At 42.5% G+C, this 22025-nt stretch overlaps 1 protein-coding gene across 1 annotated transcript in view; it reads left to right on the top strand.

Annotated features, from left to right (window-relative positions):
• The first annotated feature begins 3777 nt into the window (after window positions 1-3777).
• Window positions 3778-22025, top strand: part of Slc38a4 (solute carrier family 38 member 4) — a 76223-nt gene continuing 57975 nt past the window's right edge. The window contains exon 1 of the mRNA XM_004668540.2: window positions 3778-3865. The gene's annotated coding sequence lies outside the window, so the exon portion shown is untranslated. The remainder of the gene's footprint in view (window positions 3866-22025) is intronic.

Raw genomic sequence — 22025 nt, 5'->3', positions numbered from 1 at the left:
ACCAAAAGCATCCCACACTCATCCACTCTCAGTTCCTCCACGAAATTTTCCCTTCTCTGAAGTTGTGTCACATACTTATCCGTGTCACATTCTGACTACTTTCTCCACCAAATTAAAACTCCTTGAGGACAGAGGTGTGTCTGTTTTTCTTCCTTGTGTTTTTGTACATATAAGTTAGGGGGTACCCAATCAGTATCTGTCAAATCAGAGCATGAGTATGGTTTCCTGAGGGAAGAGATGGTCACCAAGCATAAAGAGCTACTTATGAGCAGGCAGAATCCCAACATGAAAGACCACTCAAATAAAGAAACACTGATGGACACAACCTCACCAAAGCTTTCTTTTGTGTAGTCAGATCAGCCACCCTTTCTATTTTTCATCTTCTGACAAGAACATGCTTCTGAGATGAACGTCACTCTTCAGAGCTTGGCACACATGAACAGCACTGTGTTCATGGGCTGGTGAACGATGACACTAGAGAAGCTCCATAAAAGACAAGCCAGCCTGCATCACCCTCTTTCCTAATGTGCCACGAGAGGCAGAACAGGAAGGGTCCTGTCCTTCAGTGGAGTAGGAGAGGGAATTGACAGTTGCATGGAAGGGCACAGAGGTGGCTCTGTAAGACTTACATTGTGCAATGTCTCATAGGGTTAGGAAGATTGCCCCTTCCAGAATGAAGTAATAAAAGCCCCTCTGAGAAACCACTTCAGCACTGACATGTGAGCTCAGGTGGGAAAGATGAAAGGGCACAGTGTTGAGAGGCATTGAAGTATGGAAGGCCATGGCTTTGAGATGCTGGAGGACAGTGAATGGTTTAGAATACCAGTGTCTGGAAGCAGATGGTGGGTGTCTTCAGTGTCAAACTGGAAGAGGAAGTAGAGGCTTGGTTCATGTGGCTCTGGTTGCTTGCATACAGCCTCATTCCCAGACTGTTAGTGTGCTGGGTGTCAGATCCTGACCACAAGACACTGAATCCAGGTCAGTGTGCTCCCCTCTCTCCCTTTTCAACTCCTGCCTGGGACCACAGAATATGGTCTCTGAAGTGCCAGTCCCAGGGGACACTAGAGTGGTATCTTCTAAGAGCCCATATTGGGTTGGATATTTTTGGTTTTGGGTCTGGCATTTCGTTGTTTTGTCATGTGTGAAACAGACGGTGAGTGATCTGTTCAAGTGTCTTTCTCATATGACAGAAACAGGGAGAGACAGTTGAGGGTATTATTATTACTTTGGGGGAAGATAATGAGGTTTTCTTCAAACAAAAGCATCCACCACAAAAGTCACACCTAGAACGTGTATGGTAACAATTTTTAGAGTGGAGTTCATTAACATACACAGTTTTATCAGAATGACAAGTGAATTCCAACTGTCCTGCAAGCTTTTCTTCCCCCAGTGCAAACATTTTATTAGTTTTTTTTTCATCACTGGACAAGTTTGTGACTCTGTCTGAGAAGAATTTATGTCAGGAAAGAGGTATATCAACAAATGTCCTTTTTTTTTTTTTTTTTTTTTTTAACAGACAGAGAAATTAAGTCCCTGTGAACATAACTGACTGCCCAGGTTGTCCAACTAGCAGGTGATGACTGTGAAATTTGGAATGACGCTATTGTATCCAGAACCAGTGGATGATCTCATGCCAAGCCAAAATGTGTTTCATTGTCTGGTGCAGGGACGTTCGTGTCACTGGTCAGGGTTTCTTCCCTTCCCTTTAAACACTGGTTTTAACATGCTCTTGAGGACTATTGGGAAGTTGTTACATAGCTATTTAAAACTCAAGTTCTCAAGTTTTCATAGCACAGAAAATGCTAGATTTTAATTGTCATACAACACCCAGATATTACTTTGGGACCTTCCAAAACAATTGAAATTGAATTCAGTAGCTACCAAAGACGAGAGACTTGGACATTGCTTTATAGATGAATATAGCATTATTTTTCTCTAACCCACAATTTGATTAATATTTCCAGAATATATAAATGAATAACCCATAGTTTTCCATTGAATTGGTCAATGAACCATAATTTTGATCTTCTTTGTACTAGGTAAGGTATATATGCCAGACTGATTAAACAGGATTTCATTAAAAACTTGGATATTTGCAGAGGAAAACTACTGACTGTCTTGGAGTTGCTTTGATTACATCCTCACATATGTTTTCCCGTGAATGGATGGACTTTTGTTTGCTAGCCTGTTTTTTCTTTTCTTTTCTTTTTTCCAGGTAAGGTCTCATACTAGCCCACGATGACCTGGAATTCACTATGTAGTGACTTATGGCAATCCTCCTATCTCTGCCTCCCAAGTGAGGGAACTAAAGGGGTGCTCCATCATGCCCAGCTGGCTTTGTTCTTATTTTATCCCAGGTTTGGCAAGGAGAAATATATATCTACTGCTATATCTTCTCTTGGTGATCCTGTCCTCTCCCAATCCTGCCATTTTGACATATTAGTTGTTTTATATGAGATGCTTAAATAAGAATCAATGCAGAAACGTGATAGTCAAAATGTGATCTCAACAAGCTGATGGTAATTTCAAGTTATTATGATATATTCAATATCCACAAAATATTAAACTTTTTGCTATGAAAAACTAAAAAGCTGTATCGTATTTGTTTAGGGTTGCTAATCAGCTTCTGTTAAACTAAATATTTTTTAAAATATTGCTTGTTCTTTTAGGTTCCAAAGTTGTAGCTGTGTTGACAGTATATATTTCATTACCCTGCTATTGAATTTGTATTGTTGGATGGTTTTGTATAACCTGATGTATATAGGTTAAAGTAGTGGTTTTAATGTTCCTATAGTACATTATATAGGCTTGCTCTGTAGTTATTCTGTTTTTTTTTGTTGTTTGTTTGTTTTTAAGTTCTAAGATGCTGTTTGGGTAACAGCACTGGAACTAGAAAGTGAGAAGGGCCAGGTGTTCCTGGTATGGACAAAATGGACCTTGTCGTTCTGAAAAAAATTACACTGGATGTGTTGCATCAGTTTGTGTACCCGCCTGTGGTTGTTGAATCCTCTGAGGTCTACCCAGGGGAATTTTTCTCCTTATAGAATGACAACGGACTACTAAATACATGGGCTTGTTACATGGACCCTCTCTGAAATAATTATCTTTTGCTTAGCCTGAGAAAATGGTTTTCTATACAGTTTTCCTTAGGATGGCAGGCAGAAGTGTTAACAAGTAGAATGAAGCTATAATGTTATTTATTATAGTTTCATATGCACCAAGGATTAAGCTTAAGTTGGAATCCCAGGAAAGAATTATCATGAATGACTCATTTAGCAAGGTATCCATAATTTTGCATAATTCGGTTTTTATTGTGAGCAACAGGTTTTTTTTTTTTTTTTTTTAAATCTGTAACTGCTCTCTTTTTTTAAAAAAATGATGTGACCATTACGTATGCTGTCCCAAGCCTAGAGAAGTTTAGTAAGTCAGTCATCCTCCCTGAACGCTCCCACTGGCTTCAAAATGAAGATCAACATGCATTTCTGTGCACAGGAAAACCCCCAAACTGCAGTCTTTCCCAATGAAGAAATCTAACCTTCCAAAATCCACACACCAAGATCTCGGTGAAGGGGACCCAGGGCACAGGGAGCAGCCTTGGCTCACAGACTCTTGGGGACAGCTGGCCAGCTCGGCCCCACCTGGGAGGATGCTCGTCTTGACATCATCTCAGGTTGCCGCCTGACGATTGGTGGCTAGGCTAGAAGGGAGGGTCCTTGGGAACCGCGACACCGGGATGCTGCCCCCTATCACTGGATGGAAATTTCCACTCTGCGGAAAGTGAAAAGAAAAGAAGGGTCTCTCCATCCAACCTTTCCCCCGACACGTCCCTGGGATTCCAACCCAAAGAGGGTAGAAAAAGAGGCGGGTGAGTGAAATGTAGTAGCTTTTCTGTTGGACTTAAGAGACTTACCAGCGTGCAAACTTGTGGATGTAGCCTAGCCTGGATGGGGTTCCGTGTGTGCACCAGGACACACACACACACACACACACACACACACACACACACACATACGCACGCACACACACACACTCACACGTGGGCATCCGATCGCTAAGCTGTCTGGGGCTTAGATTACACGACATGGCTCTCTCTAACTTGTTGATGGTCCCTAGTTATCTTTATTTTCGAAGCAATCACGACGGTGTTGGTGGTGGTGGTGTTGGGGGGTGGTTCTTGCGGGCTAAGGACCGGAGTGACTAGAAATAAAGCACAGCAGGGCACGCGGGGGAGACTGAGGAGGCGGCCGCGGGACTTCTGTCCCTGCGGCGCGGTGGTGCGCAGGTGGCCGCCGCCCGGTGTCCCGGGGCAGACGCGGCGTGGCGAGCGGGGCGAGCGGAGCGCCTGGCCGGGGCGGAGGGTCGCACCCCGCGGGGGAGCCCGCTCGCCGCCGCCCGCGGTGGGGCAGCAAGGTGATACCCGAGTCGCTGGAGCCGTGCCTGTCTTCAGGGCGGGATCGCTGAGCGCAGGGTTTAAAATAGACCGTTCTCTGACAGCTGGGCGCCCCTGGGCCCGGGTGTTCCCCGGAGTCGGGGGTCTGTGCGAGAGTTTTGGAGCCACGGCGATGGATCCTCCCCAGTCCCCAGCGCGAGCGTCGGCGGATGAAGATGCGAGGGAGGCCAGCCCCGGGGCTCAGCGCGCGAGGACCGAGGGGAGCGGGCGTGGAGGGAGGGGCGAGGGGCGAGGGAAGCCGGCGGCGCGATCCCGGGGAGGGAGCCTGGAGCATCTCGGGTCCGCAGAGGCGGGAGGAGCAGCGCGGGAACCGACTACACTCTGCACTCCGTTTCCTGGGCTATCGTTAGTTAGCCTTTGCTTCTACTGGCCTTTGTAGACCTTAACATTTTGAGGAGCATAGGTCAAGGATTTTGGCGCCACGGTAAATAAGTCTCTTAAAAGCCAGTGAGGTTGTTGGACCGCGCGCCCCTTAGGTGTTGCAGTTTCCCAGCTCCAAGAGGACAGCCGCGGAAGTCGTCTGGGAAAGGTACGCACACCCTAGACAGCATCCGCTCTTCCCAAGTTACTAGGCACAAGATGTTTTCAGAGACTAGAAACTTTTGTTGTGCCAATCTCTATCACAAAGTAACAAAACTCTGGAAGCTGTGTGTAAGGGGGTAATGATATATATATTTTTAAATTTATTTATTTGAGAGCAACAGACACAGAGAGAAAGACAGATAGAAGGAGAGAGAGAGAATGGGCGCGCCAGGGCCTCCAGCCACTGCAAACGAACTCCAGACGCGTGCGCCCCTTGTGCATCTGGCTAACATGGGACCTGGGGAACCGAGCCTCGAACCGGGGTCCTTAGGCTTCACAGGCAAGCGCTTAACCACTAAGCCATCTCTCCAGCCCGGGGTAATGATATTTTGAAGTTGCTGGGACAGGAGGTCATCGATAGCAGCTCAGGCATATCGACCGCAGTTACCATCGTTGCGGTTACCAAGCATAAGCCTCCCTTAAACTCGACCTGCAGAGCAGCCCGCTTCTACTCTGGTGCCCATTTGGCAGTCAGAAAACGTAGGTGCACAGTGTAGGGAGCATTTCCTGAAAGCGTGCTCAGACACCCACCCTTCTTCGATGTGAATGAACACTGCCCTTCCATTTTCTACTTTGACCTGGGCAGAAATGGGCAGGTGACTTCCAGCCATCTGTAAACTGCCTCCTTGGTGTGTCACAGACGAATGATGTCCTAAGAGAGCCAAACTCATGGCCATGCAGCTAAGGCTAATCTCTGCAGGCCCAGGACAGGATTTTTACAAGAACAAGTGACCTTTGACCAATGCATGGTGTGCTTGTGATTATATTTCAGTTGATCAAAGGCTGAGGTTAAACATAAGTCAACATAGCAGCTTGGGGACCTGGTTGTCCCACCCCCAGCATTGTTTTCCCCACTTCCTCAGTGTTTTTCAGGCATCTATATTGATTCTTTCTCTCTTTTCCTTCCTCCCTCCCTTCCTTCCTCCCTCCCTCCCTTATTTTGCCTTCTCCTGTGCTAAAAACTTTAACCGCTTTGAATTTTTTTTTTACATACCCAAAGCTATAATTTCTATAAAGATTTAATGGAGTTATGGATAGTTTAATGCCTTTGATATATCAAAACTATGATAATCAACACAATAATGCAATTTTAAAAATGTACTTCCTGGACTGGAGAGATGGCTTAGCAGTTAAGCGCTTGCCTGTGAAGCCTAAGGACCCAGGTTTGAAGCTCAATTCCCCAGGACCCACGTAAGGCAGCACATGCATCTTGAGGCCCTGGTGCACCCATTTTCTCTCTCTCTCTCTCTCTCTCCTCTCTCTCTCTCTCTCTCTCTCTCTCTCTCGCTCTCACTCTCAAATAAATAAATAAAAACAAACAAAAGAAAAAAAATGTACTTCCATGTGTCCTGCAGGAAGGAGTGGGGGTGGAAGAGGCAGGCAGAAGAAAGGGAGAGGGAGAAGCCTCCAGGAGCCAGGTTTCCTTCCTGCAAGCCTGCTGTATGTGTTTGAAATCTCCATTTGACAGAGAAGGCAATTGAAGTTCAGAGTGGTTAAGGAGAGAATTAAGGATCACACAGCTAGTGACTGGCAATGGAATGAAGGCTTCCTTACCAGAGTTCCTGTCTGTCCCAATAAAGGCAGCAGTAGTACAGACTGCTAGGGTAGAGAGCAAAATCCCAGGGAAAGAAGAGGGTTAGAAATGTGAGGTGCAGACCTAAATGGGACATGTACATCACCCCTCCAAAGCTCAGAGGCTCTCATGGAAGAGGGGGTGGAAAGAAAGTAAGAGCCAGCGAAGGGCAGGAGTGCCACGGCCCGTTGTCTTCCAGCATGGCATGGACGTCGCACTCATGAACTCACAGTGAATGCGATGATTACCTGGACAAGACTGGGTCTTTCAACATTCCAGCACAGATGGGGGAGGGGCTTATGAGGCCACACCCCTCCCTGAAGATCTGTAGGCCCCAAACATTTGCTAGGGGAGAGGGACTCATCCCTCATCCCCCCACCCCTCCCGCCAGAGCTATTGGCAATTGAAAGGTTGTTGGGGAAAGGAGAGACATTCTCTTCAGTGGTGTAGCCATTGGTAAGTTGCTCATGCTCCTGTAACAACCCTTCACTCAAGCTCATGTAAGCAGCCCTAATTAAACCCACTGGGTCACAAACAATAGCAAAAAAGACATGGAAAAGGAGGGAGATTGACTGGGAAGAGGAAGATGATCGTCAGTAGTGGGAGGGGGACAAGAGAGGATAATAGGGGAAGAATATAATAAAAATACATAATATATGCCGGGCGTGGTGGCGCACGCCTTTAATCCCAGCACTTGGGAGGCAGAGGTAGGAGGATCGCCGTGAGTTCAAGGCCACCCTGAGACTACAGAGTGAATTCCAGGTCAGCCTGAGCCAGAGTGAGACCCTACCTCAAAAAAAAAAAAAAAAAAAAGGAAAAAAAAATACATAATATAAATGTACTTTTATATGTATAAATAAATAATATAAATGGAGAATGGAGTTTCAAAGGGGAAAGTGGGGGGAAGAAGGGTATTACCATGGAATAATTTTTATTATGGAAGTTGTTAGTAAAATATTTGAAAAATTTGAAAAAAAATAAAGGTATAAAAATACCATAATGTGGGCGATGGTTTAATGGTTAAGGCCCTTGCCTGTGAAGCCTAAGGGCCCAGGTTTGATTCTCCAGTACCCATGTAAGCCAGATGCACACGAAGGTGCATTTGTTTGGAGTTCGTTTGTAGTGGCTAGAGGCCCTGATGTGTCCATTCTCTCTGTCTATCTGCCTTTCTCTCTAAAATAAATAAATAAAATATATGTTTTTAAATTCCATAATAAAATCATTATTTTGTGTCATTGACAAATGATAATAAAAATAAAAACTACTTTAAAAATATTTATTTATTTGAAAGAGAAAGAAAGAAAGAGGTGGATAGAGAAAGAATGGGTGCACCAGGGTCTCTAGCCACTGCAAACAAACTCCAGACAAATGTGTCATTTTGTACATCTGGCTTTACATGGGTACTGGGGAATTGAAACTGGGTCCTTTGGCTTCACAGGCAAGTGCCTTAACCACTAATCCATCTCTCCAGACCCCCCCAAAAAATAATAATAAAAAATAAAAGAATAAGAACATATGGCTTGCAAGCCTAAAATATTTTCTGTCTTATCTTTGTAATCAAAGATGTTTGCTGAACATTGCATTCAATCTTAAGCCCCTTACATATAGGTTTGCACACAAAAAAGGCATCCAGCACATGTTTGCTGGATTAAAAGAAGAAAAGTGGGCTGGAGAGATGGCTTAGTGGTTAAGCGCTTGCCTGTGAAGCCTAAGGACCCCGGTTCAAGGCTCGGTTCCCCAGGTCCCACGTTAGCCAGATGCAGAAGGGGGCACACGCGTCTGGAGTTCGTTTGCAGAGGCTGGAAGCCCTGGCGCACCCATTCTCTCTCTCCCTCTATCTGTCTTTCTCTCTCTGTCTGTCACTCTCAAATAAATAAATAAAAAATTAAAAAAAAAAAAAAGAAGAAAAGTGACTAGATAGGTGTGGTGACACCTACTTGTAATCCCTGCACTAAAGAGGCTGAGGCAGGTCAGCTTGGGCTACAGAGTGAGTTCCAGGACAGTCTGAGCTGTACATCAAAAACCTATCTCAAAGAGAAAAAATAAATAAAAAAGAAAAGAAAAATAAATAGTTGTACATAAAAAAAAAATAAGAAAAAAAAACTTGCTATGAGGCACAATGGGATGGGAGTGATGGGAGAAATGGAAAACTCAAATCACTCTCATGTGACTGCTAACGTTCTTCTAGCCTTCCTCACCTATTTATGTACTGACCTAATTCCACTCATTCATTCCAGGACAGTCATGGGGTCGCACTGGCTTGCAAGAACTGTCTTAAGGAGTTTCTTTCATGCCTGTCTCTTTGACACTTAGCACAGGGCTGGGCAATTCCTAGGTGCTCAGGAAATGCTTGGTGAGTAATGCATTGGCACAGTGGAGGAAAAGTGAAATCGGTAAGAAGCTGCCTCCGACATCTTTATGCTCTGTTGATATCAGGGAAGAATCAGATGTGAGCCTTCATCACAGAGTCTAGCCTTGGAAGGGTTCAGGGGATGCTTTAAGATTAGTAAGCTAGGCTTTGAAGCATAAGGAAAAGTTAGCCAGGCAGGAACTAGAGCAGGTGAGGAGAGGATTCTCAACACACTGAGCAGCCTGGACAGAAAGGCAGGCCAGTCTGGCCCAGAGAGTGAAGCCATTTCCTGTGGGACATGAAGCTCCGTTCTGTTGGCTGTCTTCGTCTGTTTCAGCCAATGTACTACATATCTATCATGCAAATGAATGCCATCTCAAGCTCCCAGTTTTCTGCCCTTTCTGGCTCTGCTTCCTTGTTGCCTTACACAGCCAGACACTGGTACATGTTTGTTGAATGAGTAAGTGGAGGAAGGAAGGAAACCCTGTTCTTCCTTTTTCTGACAGTATTTGTTCTTCAAATATGTACTTTTACATTTAACCCTGAAAGATCTATTCCCTGTTGACAGTCAGTGTAAATGTTTTTAAATCATATTATTTAGTCTTCATTTTTTTTTGACTATAACCAGGGAGTCAATGTGTGGCCACATGAGGCTCAGTGCCATTCCAGAACTGTGCTTTTGGGGTTCTCATCTACCCTCTATCATTTGAACTCTCGGGATTCAATTTCTGGTTCTACTTTAGACCTGCGTGACCTTGAGCAAGTTACTTAACCTGACTTGTTCACTCTTTTTTTAAAAAATTATTATTTTTTTAAAATGGATTTTTATTTATTTATTTATTTGAGAGCGACAGACACAGAGAGAAAGACAGATAGAGGGAGAGAGAGAGAATGGGTGCGCCAGGGCTTCCAGCCTCTGCAAATGAACTCCAGACACGTGCGCCCCCTTGTGCATCTGGCTAACGTGGGACCTGGGGAACCGAGCCTCGAACCGGGATCCTTAGGCTTCACAGGCAAGCGCTTAACCACTAAGCCATCTCTCCAGCCCCTGACTTGTTCACTCTTGATCTGTAAAATGAGGTGGGGAAATGTCCCTGCCTTACAGAGAGATTCTTTGAGAAGTAGATGAGGCAATGTTTATGAAGCACTTGGAAACATATGTGGTACTTCCTAAGATAGGAGCTGTGAAAGCTAAAAGGAGCCTTAGCCTCTAGCCTCACACAGGCGCAGTGCTACCTTATGGAATTAGATGACATACTATAACTTACTAAGGTCTGTATTTGCTAATCTGCTAGGGGAATTGGAGGTCTGTCTTAGCCTTTCTGTGCTTGGATCCATCTACAGTCAATGATCCTGTCTCACCTTCCACGTATACTCTTTCTCCTCTCCCTGTTTGTACTGTCACAGTTTGCCTTGCGTCATTCCCTCCTTTTACATCTCATGCTCCTGGGCACAAGGACTTTACCCTTTGTTTTGGCATAATTTTATAACATCAGGTCCACTCCCGGTGCTATAAAAATGTTACAGAAGAAAAGAAAAAAGATGTAATTCACCTGGAGGCAGCTTTGGCTGACAGCTGGCTTTGCTCGGTTGGTACTGGAGTGGCTCTGTCTGCGTGGGGCGCAGACATGAAGCTGGGTGGTGCAGGGAGGACCAAGGGAGGTCGATGGTTTACCCACAGCTTTCTGTTATGTCCGAGCATCATGGAGAGAAGGACCAGCCTAGGGCAGGAGGGAGATGGACTTGGCAGAGAAGTGGGAGGGAGGCTTTGGTGAAGCACCAAGCCCTTGGGGACACTGGCATGCTAGATGGGGTTACACACACTAGGCTAGGCCTTGTTTCTCCATGCAGGAGGGATGTATGGCACAAGCTGCATGATCAGACTGACTAATGTAAAGGTGGGGTGGGAGCTGTGCAGGCTGTTTCATTCCAGTTCCTACAGCACATTTACTCCCTCTTGCCTCCCCAGGAATTCTACAGTAACCTCACACTTGCAAATTGTTTGATACCTTTTTGGTGTTGTGTGTCTCTGTACTATAATTAAATTATTCTTTTTTTTTTTTTGCTTTTTTAAGGTAGGGTCTCACTGTAGCTCAGGCTGACCTGGAATTCACTCTGTAGTCTCAAGGTGGCCTCGAATTTATGGCAATCCTCCTACCTCTGCCTCCCGAGTGCTGAGATTAAAGGCGTGCGCCACCACACCCGGCAAATTATTCTTTCTATACAGAGGAGTCAATACTGTTGGTTCACTTACCTTTACAGAAGCTTCATTTTGAATAATTTTGGATTCACAGGAAGTTGTAAAGGTGGCATCCTCCAAATTTCCTCCAGTGTTTTCTCCCTTCCCTTCCCCTCCCTACTTTCTCTTTTTGTGCTGGGGATGGACACAAGCCTTGTGCATGCTAGGCAAATACTCCATCACTGAGCCCCAGGTCCAGCCCATATTGTCCTGTAGTAGTTACATCTGTCATAGTTTCAAACAGCATGAAAAGCAGGAAGTTGGTGTCAGTAGGACCTGTGTATGGTGTCTGTGTCATTTTATCATGTGTGTAGATTGGGGCAGGTAACCAACAACAGCAGCATGGGACTTGCATGGCACAAAGGCCTACCCTCTGCTGCTCCTCACTGTCAAGCCCAGCTCTGCCTCCCCACCCGCTGGCAACCGGATGTCTTCTGCTGTTTTACTTTTGTCAGTTTGAGAATGTCACAGGAACGCAATCATCCTGCATGATCTTTCTGAAACTGATTTTTTTTTCACTGTGTGTAATGCTCTATTCAAATTCTTTAGCTCAGCAGTTTTACTGAGTAATATTCCAGATGTTTGACTCTCGGGCACATTTAAGATAATCTCTGCAGATTCTTATTGATGCAGTGGAACTGAAGAAGTGCTCAGGGCATTTGGCGACTTGAAAATGTTAGGGCAAAACCTGAGCCAGTTTTTCTTTTGAAGATGACATATGTGTGTGATAAGAGGAAAGAATGTATCATACATCTTCATTTCAAATCCATACCACTGGAGACTGGAAAGGTAAAGAGGAATAGGGCAGAGAAAGGTATTCAGGCAGTAAGATACCAAGCCTTGTACCTTTCTAAATTGTCATTCACCTATGGTGATCTGTTCTATGATTTTACCGTTAGTTGAGACAACTCGGGTTTCCTGAAACACAATGCAGGTGTTTCTGTAGCAGAAATGTCATTACTGAGGACACCTGGCAACTCTGGACAGACACGTGGCTGAACTTGGCAGATAGTAGCTCTGCTGTTTGACAGAGGTCACCAAGAGCATCTTTGGTTCAAGGGCAGCCAGCAAGATCGGGATGTTCAGTCAGAGATGTCAGTGTGTTCCCTTTATCACGCCAGTGGGAGGAGCATCTCTTCGAGGTCCCTTCACGTCAAGCTCTACAAGGACAATGTTATCTTTCACCTGCATGCCCAATCTGAGAAATCTGCCCAGTGAAGGTTGCAGTTGACCAACAGAAGTGTGTCATTTCTGAATACTTCCTAGCAGAGTTGGGTTCCAGTCCTCCTCAGCCAGCACCCACGAAGAGGGAAAAATATACCCACTGCTATCCCAAAGAACTCGTATTTGCCCCTTACTTCGAGTTTGTAGCATTCCACGTAGGAATTTTCCGAAACATAGTGTTAACTTCCAGAAAAGAACAAACTATGGGTCTGGAGTATTGACTAGACTTACGTCCAGCTGAGTGCATTATCATGACTGTGTTGTGTTGTAAAGACGTCTGTTACCAGAAAAATACTCCCTTAGCCTACACCTTGTGAGCCAATGAAGGGTGCTGCAGGCAGGATGCTGGTGCCAGAGGCTAAACGTGATGGACTCTCACAGCTACAATGATTCAGAAGTCTGTTTACAGGCAAATTTGCATCTCTGAAACCTTCAAAATAATACAGAAATTTTGCATTTTGTCTTGTTTTTATGGTCCGCTTAAGAAGACATTAGATAATTCAATCACTTTGCAGGCTGTTCTTTTGGATCATAGCTGCTGTGGGTGGGCCAGGCCATCTCTCAGCCCATGGCAGGGTCTTTACCTCAGTTGTGTAATGTCGTTGGAATGAGCATTTTGTTGTAGGCTGTGGTGGTGGGGAACTGAACCACTGAATTTTAGTCACCTCTCATGCATTATTTGACTAAGGGTGGCAGTCATTAGGAGGGTATGATAAGAAATGTAAATGCATTGACTATGGTTCCTAGCATTGCAGGCATTTTTTAAAAGGATGATGGGAGAATGATTGGTTTTATTTTAAACCTTTTGCTATAAAAAAAGAAAAATAATTTTCTGAAATACACTTGAAATGCTACATTTACTCAATCAGTATAGACAAAATCAAGTGCTTTGTAACACTATGACAATATCCAGAATGAACAATGAACCCAAATATAATACTATGTTTTTGTGTACCAAAATTCTTTAAAGCTTAACTATCTTAACCTTTATAATATACAGTCAAGGTCAACCTTAGCCAAATTCTATGCCAACTTTCCATTTTAACTCAAGTAGACCCATATTGTTTTGATGTTAGTGGGGATCAAACTTCTGGTCTCATTTCTCCTGCTGGCGATCCTCTACACCTTTATGAAGGAAGGCACACTGTTCCTTCTTTCTGAAACCTGCATCTCCTGTCTAGCTGCAGGTGAGCGCCACATGTACGTGCAGGGATCCTGGTGTGGGTGTGCTGTTTGTTACGTTTGGATCTTAACTGTTCCCTAAAGGCACATGTATGAAAGGCTTTGTTGAAGCCTATGGCATGATTTACAGGTGGTGGAACCTTTAGGAGGTGGGGGTCTAGTTAGGTCATTGAAACATGCCTTCTAGGGTGAATGTAAAGTGTCCCCTTTGGCTCAAAGTGTTTGTGGTTAACTCTCCTAATTAGTCCCCAGCTGATGGAACCTTTGGAAGATGGAGCCCTGCTGAAGGAAGTGTGTCACTGGGGGTGAGCCTTATGCTTTATTAGTCTTTCTCATTGGGTGTTCAGAGCTCTCTCTCTTAACTTTCTCCCTGCTTTGTGTGGACCCTCGATGCTCCAGCTGCCTGCTGTGCCATGCTGATATTTCCCTTTGAAACTGTGAGCCTGAAACAAACCCCTTCCTCCCATAAATGGCATCCTTTCAGAGGTTTTTATCCCAGCAAAGCGAAGATAACTGCTGTACCTTCTAAGAGGATATTGGGGCCCCACCCACTTCATGTTTCTCTTGGCTTCCTCGACAGCATGAGGTAGGCAGCTTTGCCCTCCCACACATGTCCACCACCATACTCCATTTCACCACATGTGTGAGGCAATGGGCCAAAGGGCTCATGGACGGAGACCTCTGGAATGTGAGGCAAAAGAAACCTTTCCTCCTTTTAAGTTTGTTTATTCAGATATTTTGCCATAGCAATGGAAAGTTGACTAACACAATGTCCAAGACAAAGTAGGTACTTAAAAATGACAGAATGGCAGTAAGGTCTGGGCAGTGGGTGAGAAACCGATCACATGTCCTGGGTTAGCTAATTTCTCCATTGTTTTCCTCACCCACTGCACCTTCAATAGCTCATCCAGTGGTTTACTCTGCCTTCTTGTAGCTTCTCTTCTTTTTTTTTTGAGGGTCTTTAAAAATATTTTTATTTACTTATGAGAGAGAATATGGGCAATGTAAATGAAATCCAGACACAGGTGAGACCTATGCATCTGGCTTTATGTGGGTACTGGGAAATTGAATCCAGGCTGGCTGGCTTTGCAAGCAAGCATCTTAACCACTGAGCCTTCAGCCCAGCTCCCTTGGTTGGTCGCTGAGTGAGTGTCTCAATCTTGCTGAGCATCAGTTGTCTTGCTTATAAAATAGGAATAATAATCATAACAATGGCCCAAATGTGAGGGTGTTTCTTACTGATGTTTCACATTTAAAGGCTGGCACAATTTCAGTCCTATCATAGTGTCAGCAGCATCATTGGAATGATATTTATAAGAATTTTTCAAGATAAGATCTTGTTCTAGCCCAGGCTGACCTGGAATTCACTATGTGGTCTCAGGCTAGCCTGAAACTCACAGTGATCCTCCTACCTCTGCCTCTCAAGTGCTGGGATTAAAGGCGGACACCACCATGCCCGGCCTTACAAGAATTCTTCAATTAGCAGAATTAACAGGATTACAGTCTGAGTGGAGGATGCAAGCTACAAAACTTTATGGCTAGGTTCTTTTGTGTCTGTCTTTCAGACTTGATTGCTATCATAAGCAAGGACAGGGCCTTCCTACACTTACCAGTCAGCAAAGCTGCCCACCAGCTGACAAGCATACATTAAGACATGGCTTCTTTCCTTCTTGGAACTCAAGAAAATTTTTAAAAAGTATTTTATTTATTTACTTATTTCAGAGAGAGAGAAAGAGGCAGAGGGAGAGAGAGAGAGACAGAATGCACCAGGGCCTCCAGCCACTGCAAACGAACTCCAGCTGCACATGCCCCCTTGTACATCTGGCTTACGTGGGTCCTAGAGAATCAAACTGGGAACGTTTGGCTTTGCAAGCAAACACCTTAGCCACCAAGCCATCTCTCCAGCCCCTGGAATGCAAAGAAATATTTGCGGCATGGTATAGATTTAATTTTGGAGAAGAGCTAAATCATCACTGGGTTTGTAAAGAGCTAGATAGATACTCATTTGGACAAACCTCATGATGAAGCTTACAAAAGTGAAGGTTTTTTTTTTTTTTTTTTCAATGAACTGAAAAGTTGTTTGATCTATGGGATGCCTCATTACACCAAAGGCCAGCTTCACTCAAATCCCAGGCCTGACCATTAGTGCTCTTTTGGTTACACTGATATGTAAATAAACTCCTTCTGTGCTTTGAAATTACTGATCTAAAAATGATTGTTTAAGCCCCAGTATACAATTGTAAACACAGCAACAGTACTTAAATAACTTCTCTTTGTTAAGTGACTAGAAATCTGTCCATGTGTGTCAAAGTAGTTCCCTCTACCAGATACCCACCAAACTCTACTTATTGGATAGAGTGCGCATGAACTTCATCATCTTATATGTAAAAAAAAAAAAAAAAAAAAAATCCCAAGGGCTTCAAAAGAATACTAAAACTGATAAACAGCTTTAATAAAGTTATAAGATTTAAAATCACCATACAAAAGTCAGGTGTGCTTCTATACACTAAACATGGAATATTCTAAAAAGAAATTAGCAATGCCAATAACAAAAAAGCCCATTTAGAATAGTACTTGCAAATCAATAACCAAGGAAGTGAAAACCTTGCACATTAAACACTACAAAACATTAATGAAAGAAATTAAGGAAGATAAATGGAAACATATTTTGGGTTCCTAGACTGGAAAATTGACTTTGTTACTTAAATGTTTATATGACCCAAAGTGATTCACTGCTATACTTACCACATTCCTGATGATTTTTTTAATGCAATAGAAAGGAAAAAACAATTCTGAAATTTATATGAAATCAGAAAAGACCTAGAGTGATCTTAAAACAGAAAAAGAAAACTGGAGATATCACACTTTGTTGATTTCCAATTATATTACAAGTATAAAGTAGTTAAAACAGTATGATGGTGGCATAAAATAGTTTGATGGTCATATACATAGTCCGGAGTTAAACTTGTGCATGTGTGGTCAATTGATGTTCAATAAGACATTAATAATACATAATAAGGAAAAAGATTGTTGTGTCAACAGATAATGTTGGGAAATAAGGTATTTACATGGAAAAACATAAGATTGGATGCCTATCTTACACCATATACAAAAGTAACCCTCAGGGGCTGGAGAGGTGGCTTAGTGGTTGAGTGCTTGCCTGTGAAGCCTGAGAACTCTGGTTCAAGGCTTGATTCCCCAGGACCCACATTAGCCAGATGCATGAGGGGGCACACGCATGTGGAGTTCGTTTGCAGTGGCTGGAAGCCCTGGCGTTCCCATTTTCTCTCTCTCTCTGTCTGTAGCTCTCAAATAAATTAAAAAAATAAAATTAAAATTAAAAAATCGTAACCCTCAAAATGGAATAAAGAACTTGAACAAAAGATATGCAACTAAACTGGGCGTGGTGGCACACGCCTTTAATCCCAGCACTCGGGAGGCAGAGGTAGGAGGATCACCGTGAGTTTGATGCCACCCTGAGACTCCATAGTGAATTCCAGGTCAGCCTGACCCAAAGTGAGACCCTACCTTGAAAAACTGAAAAAAAAAATAATAATAATAAAAGATTATGCAACTAAGAATTCTGAAAGAAAACTTAGGAAAAAAGCTTTATGACATTGATCTTGGCTGTCTCATATTTTTGACTGTAACATCAGTAACACAGGGGACAAAAGAAAAAAAAGACAAATGGGACTACATTAATCTAAGAAGATTCCTTTTGCATAGCAAAGGAATTACCAGAGCCAAGTAACTTATCAAATGGGAGGAAATATTTTTGCAAGCCATCTATCTCATAACCATTAATATCCAAAATATGAAAGACAGCCTACCAAACAAATAATTCATCCAAAATATGGGCAAAGGACTTGCAGAGACATTTCTGTTAGGAAGGCTTACAAAAGGCCAGCAGTAATATGAAAAGATGATCACCACTAATTACTTACCAGGGAGTCACAGTAAGATATCAATTTACACCCATCAGGATGGCTATTATAAAAAGAAAACCCAAAGGGTCACATGTATTGGTGAGGACATAAGGAAGGAAACTATGATGCACTGGTGGTGATAATGTAAATTATTATAACCATTACAGACGACAGTGTGGGGTATCTAAAAAATTAAAAAGGCCTTCTGTGTGATCCAGCAATCCCTCTCCTGGGTGTTTCCACCATAGAATTAAAGTCAGGACTTAGAGAGATAGGTTTACACATATTCATGGCAGCCTTGTTCACAGTAACCAAATTATGTAATAACACACATGTCCATGGACAGAAGAACGGTTGAGGAAAACAGAGTATACACTAAACATTACATCTTATTCAGGCTTAGGAAGAAGGAAATCCTGTCATTTTTGACAATATGGAGGGCATTATGGTAAGTGAAATAATCCCATTGCAGAGGACAAATCGTATGATTCTACTTGTAGAAAATACCTAGTCCAAGCCATAGTAGCAAAGGACAGAATGGTGATTACTAGAGGCTGTGAGGAGGGGCGCTCAGGCAGGGGTATTCAACGGATAGATACAAAGTGTCAGCTACATAAGACAAATTAGCTCTAGAGACCTGTTGTACAGTAGAACTCTTCAAGACTAAGTAAACTATAAACCACCATTTCCTTAGTATTATCAAACATTTAGGCAATGTCAAAATAACCCTGACAGTCTCATATTCTCCTTCCCTCTCCTCCATTCTCCCCTCTCATACACACACAGACACACACACATGCATCTTTATTTATTAATTTCTGGTGTTTTGAGGTAGGGTCTCGCTCTAGCCCAGGCTGTCCTGAAATTCACTATGTAGTCTCAAGGTGGCCTGGAACTCATAGCAATCCTATCTCTGCCTCCTGAGTGTTGGGATTAAAGAAGTGTGCCACCAGGCCTGATTCTGCCCCCCCATACTTTTAACTATTAGCTTGAGTTACACTCCAAATGGATCAATCATTCCTCTTTTATTCCTCTTGCAATCAGCTCTTTTTCAACCCTTTTGCAATTTATTTTTATGATGAAACCTGTGATTTGTCTTATAAAATTATCCACATTCTGAAGCTTAGTTATTTACATGAAATTTTAAATAGCCCCATATTCAACACTTTGTCTTCCAGCCTAGCCCTCACAGTATCCCATCCTTTTAAAAGAAAATCTGAAACCTGTCATCCTTTAGCTTGTCTTCTCCAGGCCCCTTCTCCCATAGTCCTGTGACTCACCCATCATTTCATTTCTTCCTGAGAGGACTTGGCTGACCTCTTTCACTCAGGTTTCAAAATGTGTCCTGCTCTGCTCACCAGAGGTGCTTGCTCAACTTTTCCCAAGATTGCAAAACATAACCAGTAAACAGGAGGTGTTGTTTTGATTTAAGAATTGTTCCATATGGCAACGTTTTTAAAAGTGCTTTTCTATTATTGATACACACTGAAATATTTATTATGAAAACAGATGCCATACTGGAGGTGGTTTTAAAGAATGGAAGGGAGTGTGGTGCCTTAGGTGACATGAGTTTGGTCATGGTTAATAGATGGGGCTGTGTACAGCTTTCATGAGAGTGCATTATTTTATTCCATCTTTTATGCAAATTTGAAATAGTCCACACTAAGAAGTTGACTTATACTACAAACTAAGGAGTATTTTTTTTATTAAATTTTTTTTTGGTTTATTTTATTTATTTATTTGAGAGCGACAGACAGAGAAAGAGACAGAGAGAAAGAGAGAATGGGCGCTCCAGGGCTTCCAGCCGCTGCAGATGAATTCCAGATGCGTGCGCCCCCTTGTGCATCTAGCTAACATGGGTCCTGGGGAATCGAGCCTCGAACCGGGGTCCTTAGGCTTCACGGGCAAGCACTTAACCGCTAAGCCATCTCTCCAGCCCAGGAGTATTTTTATTTTGGGAGTCAGTAAAGCTTTTGCCAAGGATCATCTAAAAATCACATCTTAAGGAGCAGTTAGCTTGCTTTTCTCACACTGCAAGTCTATTTCGCCTAAAAGCAAGGCAGATTTAAACTTTCAAAGTCAGCATATAAATGTCATTGAAGTAAGATATGGTTTGAAATCGACAAGGATTTGGCTCACACACAGCTGGCCTAGGTCTTCCCAGAGGTTATGTCAAGTGGACCTGGACATCCTGACATTGTAGGTAAAAGTCACAGCCAACTTTTCAGAGAAGATGCTGTCATCATGTAACTTCAGCATCAACTTTCTGTATCTGTGCACTCTTCAAATAATAAGAAAATCTAGCCTCTTATGCTTATACTAGCTGTCTATTACAGAAAATAACTTTTAAAGAACATTTAGACGTTAATGCTAATTTTCTGTCATTTTATTAAGATTTTATTTAAGCAATGACACTAATACTCATAAATTTTATCTGTAATGAGCTTTGCAGCAGCAATATGCATTGTATATATGGATTTGCCTCAATATTTCATTTCTGCGGTTGCATGAATTTATCACAATATGCAAATTTAATTGTATTTATTATTGCCATTTTGATTATATAAAACCTTAATCTTAATCTCTAAACCTGTTACTAACTTTTCAGGAATTTGAACATCTCAACTAGTGAGAAGTTATTGTATACCAAGGTGTCCCAATTCTTCTGAACTGATACTTATAATAATAATTCAGTTAAAAATGATCAAAATTAAAGTTAAAAGTCTATTAGTACTCCCTTTATAATTCTCCCTATATGGCCAATAAAAATGACATGTACATTGTGGAGTTTCTACATTTGTGGATATTAGCACTGTGGAGGCAGAGGTACGAGTTCGAGGCTAGCATGAGAGTACATAGTGATTACTGGGCTAGAGTGAGACCCTCTCTCAAAATGAAAATTAGATGAACAATTCAGTAAGTCCATGACATTACTTTCCTTTCTTTCTTTCTTTCTTTCTTTTTTTTTTTTTTTTTTACTTTATCTCCCTTTATTCTCCACCAAAGTTGACTCAATAAGAAATGTGCCAGCAGTTCATTTGTGAGCAGAAGAAGTGAAGCAATATTCAAGTGGGAAGCCTGGCTTCACATGGCCTTTGGGATTTAGGAGGCCACATGCAATGATTGGGACAATAGACAGTACAAATAATTTCTACACCAATATGGAAGAAATGTTCTATGCTTGTCCTTTAGAAATATAATGGGTTGGGGTTCTGTTTGAAAGTTCCATAGGTTTCACTTCAACAAATACACTCAACAGAAAATATTTAGCAAAATAAAAACCAGACATTCTGTTTGCACATAATGCTTTATCTAAAACAGCAGTGACTCACTCCAATCAGTGTATTACTCTGGTGTGTGCTCTTCCCCACCATCCAAATATACTTAATACCTAAGATTCCTTTTGTTCAAAACAATGATAATAAGTAGAAATCTGCATAAAGAATTTAATAACAGGGCTGGAGAGATGGCTAAGCGGTTAAGGCCTGCAAAGCCAAAGGACCCAGGTTCAACTCCCTAGGACCCATGTAAGCCAGATGCACAAGGTGGCACTTGTGTCTGGAATTCGTTTGCAGTGGCTGGAGGCTCTGATGTGCCCATTCTCTCTCTGTGCCTCTTTTTGTCTCTCCTTCCCTCTCTTTCTCAAATAAATAAAAATAAAATATTCTTAAAAGAATTTAATAACAGTCTTAGGGTGTTATATTAAACTATTATTATTAAACGTGTTTCTGTTTTCTAAAATATTTAATCAAATTAATTAATTTATTTGCGAGAGAGAGAGGCAGTTGGAGAAAGACAATGGGCTTGCCAGAGCCTCTAGCCAGTGCAAACAAACTCCAGACACATACACCACCTTATGCATCTGGTTTATGTGGGTACTGGAGAATCAAACCCAAATCCCTAGGGTTTGCATACAAGCACCTTAATCTCTAAGCCATCTCTGTAGCCCACATTGCTATTTTGAAGTCTATCTGGGCTGCATCTGTACAACTAAATTATATTTGTATGTTTCTTTTTAAAATTCCTTCCTTGTCTTAGAAATGCCTATATATGACTGTGCTGCAGATTTGTCATGGCGAGATTTTTTATTCATTTTTGTTTATTTGGGTGAGAGAAGAGAAAGAGATAGAGAGAGAGAGAATAAGAATATGGGCGTGTCAGGACCTCCTGTCACTGCAAATGAACCCCAGATGTGCCACTTTCTGCATCTGGCTTTACTTGGGTACTGTGGACTTGAACCTAGACCATCAGGTTTTGCATGCGTCTTTAATCACTGAGCCATCTCCCCAGCCCAAGTCCATATATTTTATTAAATACCAGACAAGAGTAAAGAGACATGATAGCAGACCAGAGTAGCTGCAGGCAGGGATTGAGGTTATGCCCATACTCAAGGACTCTGACCTATGAACTTTTACCTGCTTCCCACTTTAATGAAGGGCACAAATGCTACTACCTACATGCCTCAGTGTTTTAAGGAAGGAAGACATTTGTTCTGAGGA

The sequence above is a fragment of the Jaculus jaculus genome, chromosome 6, assembly GCF_020740685.1.
Source record: "Jaculus jaculus isolate mJacJac1 chromosome 6, mJacJac1.mat.Y.cur, whole genome shotgun sequence".
Lineage (NCBI taxonomy): Eukaryota > Metazoa > Chordata > Mammalia > Rodentia > Dipodidae > Jaculus > Jaculus jaculus.
The sequence above is the reverse complement of the archived record's forward strand: the minus strand, read 5'-3'. Positions and strand labels throughout refer to the sequence as shown.